The 12,858-nt window shown below is 42.0% G+C and overlaps 1 protein-coding gene across 1 annotated transcript in view; it reads right to left on the bottom strand.

Annotated features, from left to right (window-relative positions):
- sv2bb (synaptic vesicle glycoprotein 2Bb) overlaps nucleotides 1–11,195 on the bottom strand; it is a 54,515-nt gene extending 43,320 nt beyond the window's left edge. Inside the window, exon 1 of the mRNA XM_042110786.1 lies at nucleotides 11,146–11,195. The gene's annotated coding sequence lies outside the window, so the exon portion shown is untranslated. The remainder of the gene's footprint in view (nucleotides 1–11,145) is intronic.
- Nucleotides 11,196–12,858: the final 1,663 nt, after the last annotated feature.

Genomic DNA, 12,858 nt, shown 5'->3' with positions numbered 1-12,858 from the left:
GCCCAGCTCAGCCACAGGCTAGCCTCTGTCAAACACAAACACGGAGCGGTTTACCTTGAGCCCAGCTCGGTAACCGCTAGTCCCAGTCAAGCACAATCACAGCAGCCTTGCCTTGCCTTGAGCCCTGCTCGGTAACTGGCTAACGTCAAGACACACCGCCTCGCCTTGAGCCCCGCTCGGTAGGCTAGCTAGTAGCTAACATTCCATTCCTTAAGTAGGCCTATGCCGCATTGATTTTGTAAAGGTAATTTGAGAGTAGGGGGGAGAATAACGAGCAGCAAACGTTTATTTGAAAACATGAAAAGTAGTGATGCATGTAGTACACTTAGTAGTGCGTTTAGGTTTAGTTATCACCATCTGATAAATCAAACTTTTCCCAAAGCCAGTTGGAAGGAGAGTTATACGACGTCCTTGCCATTTCTAAAATTGACAAGACAAGCCTCTTGTTCCTGCTTTAATTGCGTGATGCCCTCGAGAGTTGAGACAACTTTGCGGATAGCTTCTAGCGTCTCTTCCTCCGTCGCCATTGTTGCTATGCTGTTGAACTACAAGCTTCGCTGGACTACAAGCAACTCGGCAGGCAAGTTCCGCGTCATCACTCAACTGTTCGCTGAATGGCTCGGCTACACGCAAGCCGTATAATGTAGGTTGGGGCAGACTACGTGCGAGGCTGAAATCAAATTTTTGCCGGAAGTACGTAGGATGGTAACGACCATCTGGAGGTGTCTTGGGTCTAATTCAACGAAACACCAATGAAGAAAGGTGCCTGCTTGATAATCACAGTGAAATGCTCACAACAGCTGCTCTGTTGGTGATGATTTTTGCCCACAAAGATTGCTTTGTTGGTGATTTTGTTTTTGATGTTAAATGTTAAATAGACTTGGCACAAGGAATTTAGCACAGAGGGCTGTTAAATATGATGCTTTTTGAGTGGAATTCAACACTGCTGCGCTACCACAGAGAATGTTGTTGAATATGCTGACTGTGGCGTGGAATTTAACACTTTTGGCGACTCTGTAGCTCCCCCTAGAGTTGTGATATATTTATATTTTGGCCATTGTAAATAGCCTACTTCTCATGCTTTGTTCCCTGCCTGTACACAATGGAAATGCTTTTGTTGTGAAGGCAAAGGACTAACAGCAGGCAAAAACGATCTCCAAAGAGCTATATCTACTGACAAGATAATGTTTCACGATTCTCGCAAGATGTCCTCAGGTAGGCAATTCTTGAAGTTTCACTGCTGGTTCTCTCGGTAGTGACCAGCTACGCCTAGGCTATGCTAGGTGAACGGTTCCCCTATTACAAGCAGTGTTGGGCAAGTTACTGGAAATTAGTAATTAGTTACAGTTAGGCTACTAGTTTCAAAAGTAATTAAATTACTTTACCAATTACTGTATATCAAAAGTATTTAGTTACTAGAGAGTTTTTAAAATGAAATGTCAATGTGAACAGTACTGAACAGTCACACTCAAAAGTAATTAAATTACTTTACCAATTACTGTATATCAAAAGTATTTAGTTACTAGAGAGTTTTTAAAATTAAATGTCAATGTGAACAGTACTGAACAGTCACACACAATTATAGACCTATTTATTGTAGTCTCAACCCTTCAATCAAACAGTAGCCTTACAACAGTACAACTTTTACTTTTGAAGAACCAGCTCAATAAGGTGTTCCAGAGAGAAGTTGTATGTTCCATTGCAGACAAATCAACCCATAACACATACATGGACATAAATTCCGATGTAAACATAGCCTAGTGCAAATACTGTAACTCAAGTCGTTTATTGTAGGCTATTTGTGGAAAGTCAAATCGGCATTTTTCTCTCGAGTTAATCTTGTGCGTGTCTGTGCCAAGGCTATGTAGGCATGTTGGTGCTGTGTTGTGGCTATGTTGAAAGAATGTTAAATTAATATGACGAGGCTTTTGCGCAACAGGCAAAGAAGAGCAGAATGATGCACCACAATGCGCCTACTGCACCACTTGGAGTTTAGGCCTACGAGATGGAAACAAAAGGGAAAGGCGTTTAAGATGTCCAGAAATAAGGAGGGATGTGGGGAGACTGCTATTAACTGTAAAGAATGCATCTGCAATGGAAACACAAAACCCAATCGAGGGAAACACTGCTAAAGTCGGGCGACGTTAGATCAGAAGCAGCAAATGTCATCTTGTCTGCTGAAGTCATTCATTTTTCAAACAAGGTAAACAGAGTAATGTGAGTAACAAACTAATTTCAATTTCAGTAATTGTAACTGCATTACTTGATTTAAAAAAAATACTTTGTTACATGCTCGTTACCGCTAAAAGTAGTAGAATTGCAGTAACACGTTAGGCTACTTTATAATGCATTTCTCCCAACACTGATTACAAGTTTGGCTACCATCAAATTGGCTTCGTAGAGGTTGTATTAAGGTAAAAATCTTGTATAGCATACCTTACACTTTCTTTGTTGTTGCAGACATGTATATCAGTTACATGAACTACAGTAAATGTTAGTGATGCAAAGTGAATGCTTCCCTCTCTGATACTTCATGGCTCTCCGCTGGACATCTCTCCATAGATACGTGTGCTCATGGTATGTTTGCCTCCCACACTTATTGCACTGAGATCATTTCAGAGGCGTTGAAACAAAGATGAAGGCCCGCTATCCTCCACTCATCACTATCCCATGAGCCCACACACCCCAACCTCCACCAACCAGCACTACTCCCACTCATCTCTTGCTGTCTTGGAACACAAGAATTTAACACTGCGCTAACACAGAGGGTTGTTGAATATGATGCTTTTTCAGTAGAATTCAACACTATGCTAACACAGAGGGTTGTTGAATATTATGCTTTTTGAGTAGAATTCAACACTGTGCTGGCACAGAATATTTAAATATGATGCTTTTTGAGTGGAATTCAACACTGCGCTGGCACAGAATAGTTGAATATGATGCTTTCTTGGTAGAATTCAACCCTGTCCTACAGAGAGTTGTTGAATATGGTGCTTTTTGAGTAGAATTCAACACTGCGCTAACAGAGTATTATTGAATATGATGCCTTTCCAGTATCATGCCTGGACATTCAGTCAGTCCGCATGCAACCTATCTTGTATGTGTATTGCTCCTGTTGAAAGTGCGAGGAGGGCTGTGTGTATTCATCTGCTGTAGCACCAACAACTCAGAAGGATACTAATACATGCAATCAAGAAACAGAGGAGAACTAACTCCACCGAGTATTGTCCCAATTTACAGGTGCATGTTGCTGGACTGGAATGTTAAGTGAGTAAAAGAACAAAATCCTCCAGAGCTCTCAGACACTCAATAAATCAATATTCACAGTCATGCCGGTGTAGCTCATGCTTGAGACTTTCATTAGTGTAGCAACTGGCGAGTATTCCAGTATGCCCAGGAACAGCTTCCTGTTTAACCTTATTGATGTAGTAAGACCGAGAAGTGATATGTAAGATTATTTGTTTTCCGTGTGTATGGAATGAAGTCTTCAACAAGTTTCCTGGAGTGGTGGAAACAAAAAAAACATACCACAGATATCACACATATTCATCTGAAAACATAAATTGTTTACAAGTATGCCACTGAGACTGAGTCTTTGCTGCAAAACAATTAGAGGTCATTCAGCGAAGCGGAGGAAAGTACATTCTCTTTTTGTCACAGCTGCCAACTGCCAACTGCTGCTGGTGGGAGTGATTGGGTGTACACAAACCTGCATCAACGTTAGGAGCAACGTTAGGAGCACGTAGTTGGCACTGCTTTAACTGCGACAAGGATAACAAGAAAGATTTAACTATAGACCTGTAGAAAAGATAGATGCTTCTGGAGAAGGCTACATCTGATGTTGGGTGCGGCGTCTTTTTCTACTTATTTATTTTGTCTCAAAAACATTATTAGAAAGAGTTTGTGAAAAGTACCAGTGGGACTTGAGAAACTGAGTTTTCATTCCTGTAAAAGCTTGACACCTGTTGCAACCTGCTTAGCCTGTACTGCAGCACTGCTCTAAGCATTTACTTTTAATTAGTGAAACCTGCTCAGCGTCGCAAGTTGTAAAATCGGCAAAACCCACTAAAGATTTGTTACCTGCGGAGTCTGCCAAAGAGAAACACTTCTTTCATTTCCGTAAGTGACTTCCTGGCTGGGAGGCTGCCACTCGAGACGTGCTCCATCATCAGAGAGACCATCAGGCAGGAGAGGACCATGGGCTCATTAAGAGCCAGTCAGTAAGCAAATTCCAGTCCAGTCAACAGGGAGAAGAGGAATAAATCACTTCATCAACGTACCAAAGACTCAAAAGCTGCCTGCCATTGGTTGGTGACTCTGTAGAACATGTGATGTGATTGGCTTGAAGTTATGGGTGGATTTGGATGAAATATCTCACTCACTTTCATTAAATACGTAATTCTTTTTTTTTTCTTGAAACTGTCAGTTAATAAAAATATTTTTTTCTTCTGAACATTTTTATGTTGTCTCTTCAGGAAGAGACAGTCAGTATGCAAACTGCAGTCCAATCAGTGGGGTTAAATCACTGGATCACTATATTCGTGTCTGAGGACACAACAATGCTTACTATTGGCTAGTCTGGCTGAAGAACATTTGCTGTGATTGGTTTTTCAGTAAGCCCTCAGAACTCCCTAACCCTGTTGAGGTATGAGTGGATTTGGATAACATACCCCACTATGATGATTAAAGTCTTCTGTACATAGAAAATATTCCATAGGTTATGTCTTAGTGTTCCTTTGTTTGCAATCATATAACCCACAGACCAAAACATCTGTTGAGTTTATTGTGCATTGCTCACTCCATATGTGTAGGTAGGCATGTTTCTAGGCATTTCCCAGCTACACCACATCCTCCACTCATCCCTACTACACACACGTGTCCAGATAGTCGTGCTCTGCAGTAATCACTGAACAGCAGCAGAGGCCAGTCACTCTTCTTCTTCACACATGAACACACACACACACACTTCACACACTTCCCTTCTTCTTCACACATGAACACATACACACATCGTCATTACAACGTCAGCAGAGGGAGATGGAATGGGATCTCCCTTCCCCCTCCCTCCTCCCTCGCTGCAGTGATCCTCCTTTGTAAAATTGTTTCATCTGAGTGAACCACTCAGTCCCTCTATCACTCCATCTGTCCACTCATCCGTCCAGCATCCTCCCATCCAACAGTGCTGGTAAAGGTGTGGGGTGTGTGTGTGTTGTACGTGTGTAGCACAGAAGCCACAGCCAGAACTGCACAACGGCTACCGAACTGGGTCGCAGGCCCGGAGTGGGTAATCGGGAGAATCGGGAGAGTTGCCGGTGGGCCGCTTCACTTTTGGGCCGGTCGAGGGAAAAATATTGGCATTTGTCACGTTAATCTATCTTCTCTTGAAGTTGGCTACACACGTTCGCATTCTATGCCTAACACCGCAGCCTCTGCATGGGTTGTTCTCCCCTCCCAAGAAGAGTTAATTGGTTGGGTCCATATAGCCCGTCTTTCCTAAAAAAAATTCTCAGATAGGCCTACCAGCCGGGCCGGCCCTACCGTAGTGATAAGCATAGACATATTATGTCTATGGTGATAAGCGTCAGGGAGGATGGATGGTAGATGCCACGAAGGACTGAAAAGGCCTGGTAAAAAAGACGAAAAGTATTGGAGGGAAATGCTGCCAAATGTGCCATGCTTCCAATTTTTTTTGAAGAGGACAGACATAAGTGGCAACTGGTAAAGAGAGATAGCCATGATTAGACTATAATGGCGTAATTGGGCTAATAACCTACTGGACGTTGTAGCGTTGTCAACCTATTCACAAGTAACATATTAAATGAATTAAAATATTAGCATTTTGGTATCATCCAATATTATGCAAATATTGATAACAAAACTCAAGCTTGATCTGTGTATGCAGTAGCCTATAGGCCTAAAAACAAAAGTAGCCTGAGCAGCAGATCAGCCTGTCCCCCGCTGAAAATGATGAGCCCGAAATTAACTATGACTATAGGGACAAGTAGAAAGGATAATAGAGTTAACCATATGAATTAAAGTTATTATTTAATGGAAGAAAGAACAGGCTATGACAGCAGTAGGCTATCAACCTATATCAACCTATATGGCTTGTTTGCTCAGAAGTGGGTGTAGTAAAGGAGCAAATCACCAAACAACAACATGATAGCTGACCCATGCAGAAAAAAAACATGTAAACAATACAGTAGTTCAATATGCCTCTTAGTGGAATTGTGGGATACATTTCAAATGCTTTATTTCTTCCTTCCTGTTTTTGTTAACTTATCAACCTATCCTTGTGGAATAGTGGAATATTAGCCTATAATAAAAACTACAGGATAGTTAGTAAGAGCTGAAATGTTGCCTTATTTATCCAATTTCCACCACCACTAAAAAAGTGGGCCGGTCTTGGGCCTGAAACTCCCGGGCTGAAAAGTGGCCCCACTCCGGCCCTGCTGGGTCGTCTCCTTTAACAACATGTAACTCCCAACATGTACTGTATGAAAAAACAAACACACAATGTACCATCGCACGAACATGGCAAGAAAACCCTACAAATGAACAGACACTGCTGTACAACATAATTATTACCCTAAATGCTAAAATACTCACAACTGAACCCATAGTAACACACACACTGTTGCTGCTGCCCTGACCAGGAGGCTCAGTGACAGAGTGGAGTGCGTTCACTGTGTAATGAAGGTTCTAATGATGATGTAATGTGAGGAGGTCGGGTCACCATGCCGACGTTAATGTCTCTGTGTTTAATGAGTGTCTGCCTGGTACAGAAGCTCAGGATGTTGGAAAGGTGGGAGGTGCCCGAACAACAAAGAACACCACCAGGTGCTAATGGGGAGTGGTCCTCCATCGTTTTTCTCTCTCTGCTTCCTCTTTTCAGTCTATTTCCTCTCTTTACACAGCGGAGCAGGAGCAGCTGCTGTTGAATTGCGTGTGTGAGTGTGTGCATATGTGTGTGGCAACCACAGGTTAAACAAACACACAGGCCTCCAGTGGCCATAAAATTAATAGCTGGTAGAAATTGCCCCTCGAACAGAGCATGGGAGCATGAGAATCCCCATGCTGCTCCGGGAGAGACCTGTCCTCCGCGCTGGAGCACAGGCTGACTGGTGGGACGTTTTAGGCTGAAGGAGGCTAATAGGTCCCGCTCCGTTTCCCCTCTTCTCCTCTCTCCTGGGCTCTCACTTTTTTGATTGAAATAGACTCTCTGAGGGGACATTGGGCTTGTCTAGACATGGTTCCTTCCCCACATTTTAAACTCTCTCTCTCTCTCTCTCTCTTTATATAAACTGTATATATATATATATATATATATGAAGATCTTTATCTTTATCCCTCTCTTTCTCTGTCTCTCTTTCTCTTTTTTATCACTCTTCATCTTGCACTGCTTTGCTGCCACTCCTTACACATTGAATGTTTTTGATTGTGTTTGAGCTGAACAGGATTGTGAGTATGGGGGCGTTGCAGTGCATCGTTGGCTGTTACGCGTAACTGTCCTGTCTGTTAATCTTGCTTGTTATGCGTGTGGCTTACGTTCCATTGTGTGAATGTGAAAGTCTGTGTGTGTGTGTGTGTGTGTGTGTGTGTGTGTGTGTGTGTGTGTGTGTGTGTGTGTGTACTTTAGGGCGTATAGATGTGTGTGTGTGTGTGTGTGTGTGTGTGTGTGTGTGTGTGTGTGTGTGTGTGTGTGTGTGTGTGTGTGTGTGTGTCTGTGTATGTGTGTGTGTGTGATTTATGTAGGTGTTGCATGATAGTGGCTTTTATGTGTGTCCTGGGCCACTGCTCTCAGTGAAGCCTCCGGAGATGTACTGGGCTGACGGATTGCCAAGAGGATGGAGTGTGACACAGGCCCAGGGGTGTGTGTAAAAGAGGGAGGAGATGGCCGTGTTTTTATAGAACAGATATGAAAGAGATGAATGGTCCCGTATGGTCCTGGGAGCTCTCATCCCTTCTCCTGCTCAAAACAAAACAGTTAACAGGGTCCTGTCATGTGTAGGTCTTTAGACTGATATAACTAATTGTCTACTGTGCAGAAGAGCTACCCAGAATCAACTTTGTTTGCATGGTAACATCAGAAGCCAGAATGTAAAATGTAATGTGGAGTTTTAAAGCAAACTAATGTTGTTAGTTTTTAGAGCTATTTCTTTGTTATTGTTTCAGGCAGTCAGTCAAATACCATCATTCACCACTTACCAACAACTTACATGTTACAAGCTGCACACTGCATACAGCAAAACAGAAAATAAAGCTACTGTATATCAGAAAGCTATTTATTTAAGCTATTGTATAATACAATCTTACCTCCCATACCTGTCAAATCAGAACAATGTTGATGAAACACTACTCACTTGCAAAGGAACTATTCATTTAGTTTAGCTATATGCTAAAAAGTAGCATCATCAGAGAGTGGTGATGAGCTAAATGGGAATAGTAGTATGAAGAGCAGACTGTCACAATTACAGAAGAAGAAAGACAGAAGTGCCATTGCAGAGAACCCTACATCATATTATATCCCTTTTGAACCAGTGGCATACCCCACAGCCAGACATACAACTATAGTCACATTACAAGTCAGAACATTACAAAATAAACAAGAACTGAACAAAAGTACTAGGCCCTGCAGATATTGACCATGCAGCAGTAGCAGGGCAACATAAGTGTAAATCATATTCCAACTTGATGACACAGTAGGCCCAGGTCTATGTCAGTGCTAAAATAAGAACACAACTAGATGTACCGCAGAGCGGTACAAAATATGACCGCCGCCCAGTCCAGCACATTTTTTCCACAAAAAGAAATCACGCTGAAAGGCCTATATGATTCTAACTGTCTCACTAAATTGCATTATCCACACTCAATTCTCACTGGTATCTGCTAGACAAGAAGTACCAAAACATGATTAGTTCATAGATTTCACATGTAAAATTCATTTTATACAACCCCACCTCCATCTTGCCTGTTCATAATTCTGAGAAATTCTTGATTGTTTGTGTTATGTTTATGTTATGTGTGTGGGTGTGTGTGAGTGTGTGTGTGTGTGTGTGTGTGTGCGTGCTTGTGTGTGTGCCTGCGTATGTGCCTGTGCATGCAAGCGTACATATGTCTACTGTGTGAGTATGTGTCATACGTATGATTACTGTGAATGTATGTGTGTGTGTGTGTGTATCTGTTTGTGCACATGTGTGCACATGAAATGGGTTAACACGACCCCTGGAGGCAAACATACAGAAAAAAATGGTCATCCTAGGCCCTACAGTTCTCAAGATATTCACAGAGAACTGTGTCTGTCCTACCCTCCTTTCGGGGGGTCCAGTCCAGCGGCGGGGCTACAGATCAAAACGAAAAATGACGGTTCCATGCTATCCATGTGGGGGTACATGCCCACCAAGTTTTGTGTACCCCGGTCTTTCAGTGTCCCGGGAATCCTTGTTGGTGTACGTCACCAAATGTACACATAAATTATTTTATTGTAAGGCCCCCCATGAACGAAAGTACACAAAACTTGGCATGCATTCGGAGGGTGTCAAAATGATCCTACACTTTTGATTTCGTGCAGTTTTGACCTTGTCAGCCAGAGATATTGTGATGAAAACACCTAATTTTTTGCTTCTTAATTTTTAACTAGGTGGCGCTATACATGAAATAAGTGGTAATGGGATGGGTTGACATGCCCCCTTAAGACCAACATACATAAAAAAGGTGGACCTCCTAGGCCCTACGGTTCTCGAGATATTCACAGAAAACTGTCTCCGGCCACCTACAGGCCAGTTGGTGTATAGTAACATAAATTAATTTATTGTGTGGCCCCCCATGAACGGAATTCCACAAAATTTGGCGTGCATACAGAGGGTGTCATAATGATCCTACACTTCCAATTTCGTGCAGTTTTGACTATGTTAGGTCACAGATACCTTCAATTACAACACCTCATTTCCTCAGTCCCTGCCTCAGTTATTGCAAGTGTCTCATGCTAAATCACCCACTATGTGGTTACTGTTTTAGACTTGATTTAGATTTAGTGTTATTTAGTATAATTTGTATTTTAGTATATTCTTTATCTTCTACTGTCCTTATTGCTTGTTGTGTTTTTTATATTATATACTTTTAATTACTTTTTCTGCTGTTAGTGAATGTTGTGTGTGATGTCTGTATGCTACTGAGACCTTGAATTTCCTTGGGGATCAATAAAGTATCTATCTATCTATCTATCTATCTATCTATCTATGTATCTATCTATATATCCTTCCTTCACCATACCTAGAGATTGCCATGGTTTTATTTCAGTTAGCCTAGTAGCTGGTTTGATTTGCATTGCTACAGGCTGCAGACTAACAGCTACATGCCTTGTGTGTTTGCATCACCCTGCAGCACACTCTGTAGTTCATCTTTCCATGCACTGCAGTGTTGAGATTAATGATCTGAGGCTACAGGTTACTGGCTCCAGAGCCGTTGTGCAGCAGGGACTGCCCACTCTGCAGGTCAGCCATGCTCGCTGTACTCATCCATAATTAAGATAATGAAATCACAGTTTGAGTGTTAACTGATATGAGTAATTGAAATTAGATTTTTAAAGAAATGGGTTGGAGCGAGTCTGTTTCAAAACAAACCATTTTGAGATTAAATTTGAGATGCACAATGAAGCATTCAAATTGGAATTCCATTGTAATTTATTCCAAATCTAATCAATAAATATGAATCAATGAATATATGTCAGCAATGCATCTAGTCAGGCAGTGCTGGTTTGTCATAAGCTTGTTCAAAATAATGCATTGTTGTTCATTATTACACCATTCAAAAGATGAATCGTACATTAATATGCAAAGATATCATTTGATGATACATGTCTGCTGATATGTTGCCTTAACATTGTAAATATGGTTCATCCCAGACATATAAACAGCATGCCACAAGTGTTCTTTCCCTGACAACACTATGAGTCAGTCTCTATCCATAATATTAGCTCATAAAACACACTGCAGTATATCTGTACTTTCAAACCAGTCTTGACACTAGAGGGACTCCCCAGAGTCTGTCATCAATCAGATTAACCCCTATATATCCAGTGTCTACAGAGAACACCTGTTCAGCTTCATGCATTACAACTCAATACCAGGGGGGGATTTTCATTACCTTTCGCATCCCAAAGAAACCGGCACAATATTCCTTCATCGGGGAAGTGATATGGGAAGACTGATGCCAAGAAAGAAACTGTAGTGAGAGAGGGAGAGAGGGAGAGAGAGAAAGAGAGAGAAAGAGTATGGAGAGAGAGGGGGGGGAGTGTGTAAAAGAGCGAGAGAGAGGGGGGGGGGGGTGCGGGAGTTTCTTGATGCAGTCTGGGTGAGCCCAGAATGCTAATAAGAGGAGGAGGCCTTTCCCAGTAGCCTTCTGCTGAACATATACATCTTGTCAGACCTTTGCAACACACACCACACACGTCATGTACACACATGAACACACACACACACACACACACACACACACACACACAAACATATCACCTCTTCCTGACTGAGATCAGCACATAGTCAGCACAATCACAAAACCTTAAATGATAGTGAAAAAGCTGGTTACAGAATGAGCGGCATCAGTTTGAGGAGTTATGAACATTCAATAGCAGCCCTTCTGGTGATGATGGATGTCTTTGGCAACAAACAAAAAAAACATTGAGAGAAAGAATCCTCATACAGGCGATGCATGCGTGGGCTGAGGTTAGTGGTTTGTGTGTGTGTGTGTGCATGTGTGTGTGTGTGTGTGTGTGTGTGTGTGTGTGTGTGTGTGTGTGTGTGCTGAAACTCCTGAGGCTCTGCAGAGAGATGTAAATTATTTAGAGATATTTATGTGACATAATTCAAGGCTGAGAACAACCTCTGTCAGACATTACTACTGCATAGACCCACACCACACATATAACATCACATGCACACACACACACACACACACACACATTTGACAAATGTCAGACACCCCCCCCAACACACACATACATATACTCATACATATGCATACGTTCTATTATACATACATTCATATTTTCCCCAATTAATTCACACATACAGAAATTGAAATGAAAAATAAATACTCCAAGATCAACATATGGTATGAATATTTTAAACAAATGAGCAAACCCATGTTGGTGTGTGTGTGCGTTCAGAGCTAAAGGGAAATCAGTAGTTTTAAGACCAATACTGCCCTCTGCTGTATGTAGTGTTACAGTTACAGACCAGCTCTCTTCCTTCCCATTCCAGACTGGCTGATCTCAGTGTCCCCCTCATGGACTAACAGACTTTGATGTGTGTTCCCGCTAACTTCACTGGGCCTCAGGGCTGTCCCCTGTGAAATTGTGAAGTGTATGAAGGCTCAGTCGTGCCCTTTCTGTGCCCTTTCCCTGGGTCAGCATTCATGCTGACTTTACCCAAGGGAATTAACAACAATTCATATCATTGTGATATTAAACACAGGGTTACCCAAAGGGAGGTTGGAAGCTTAAAAAACATCAGTAAACAGCTGCCATAAAACGGATTGTAACACGTGTCATTGTTAGTCTAACACAGGTGCTTTCCCATTGCTGTTATTAGCCATTTGAACCCTCACAGCCACTCAAACTCAATCACGTATCAAAGGATGTCAGTTAGGTCTTTGAGGGCTCAGGGCTTAGACCTTATGGGGGATGTTGAGATTCAGCCACTCTCAAAAGAATATCAGTAAGCCAACCTTAGAGAGAAAGATGGTCTTGACAGCAGTTTCAGACTAGTCAGTTATGTTTAACCCCTAATTGAAAATGATTATACATTTCTCAACATTTAAGAACTTTTAACATTTCTTGAATTTCCCCTGGGGATCTAT

This window comes from Alosa sapidissima, chromosome 11, assembly GCF_018492685.1.
Source record: "Alosa sapidissima isolate fAloSap1 chromosome 11, fAloSap1.pri, whole genome shotgun sequence".
Classification (NCBI taxonomy): domain Eukaryota; kingdom Metazoa; phylum Chordata; class Actinopteri; order Clupeiformes; family Clupeidae; genus Alosa; species Alosa sapidissima.
Note: the sequence above shows the minus strand (reverse complement) of the source record. Positions and strands in the feature narration are given on the sequence as shown.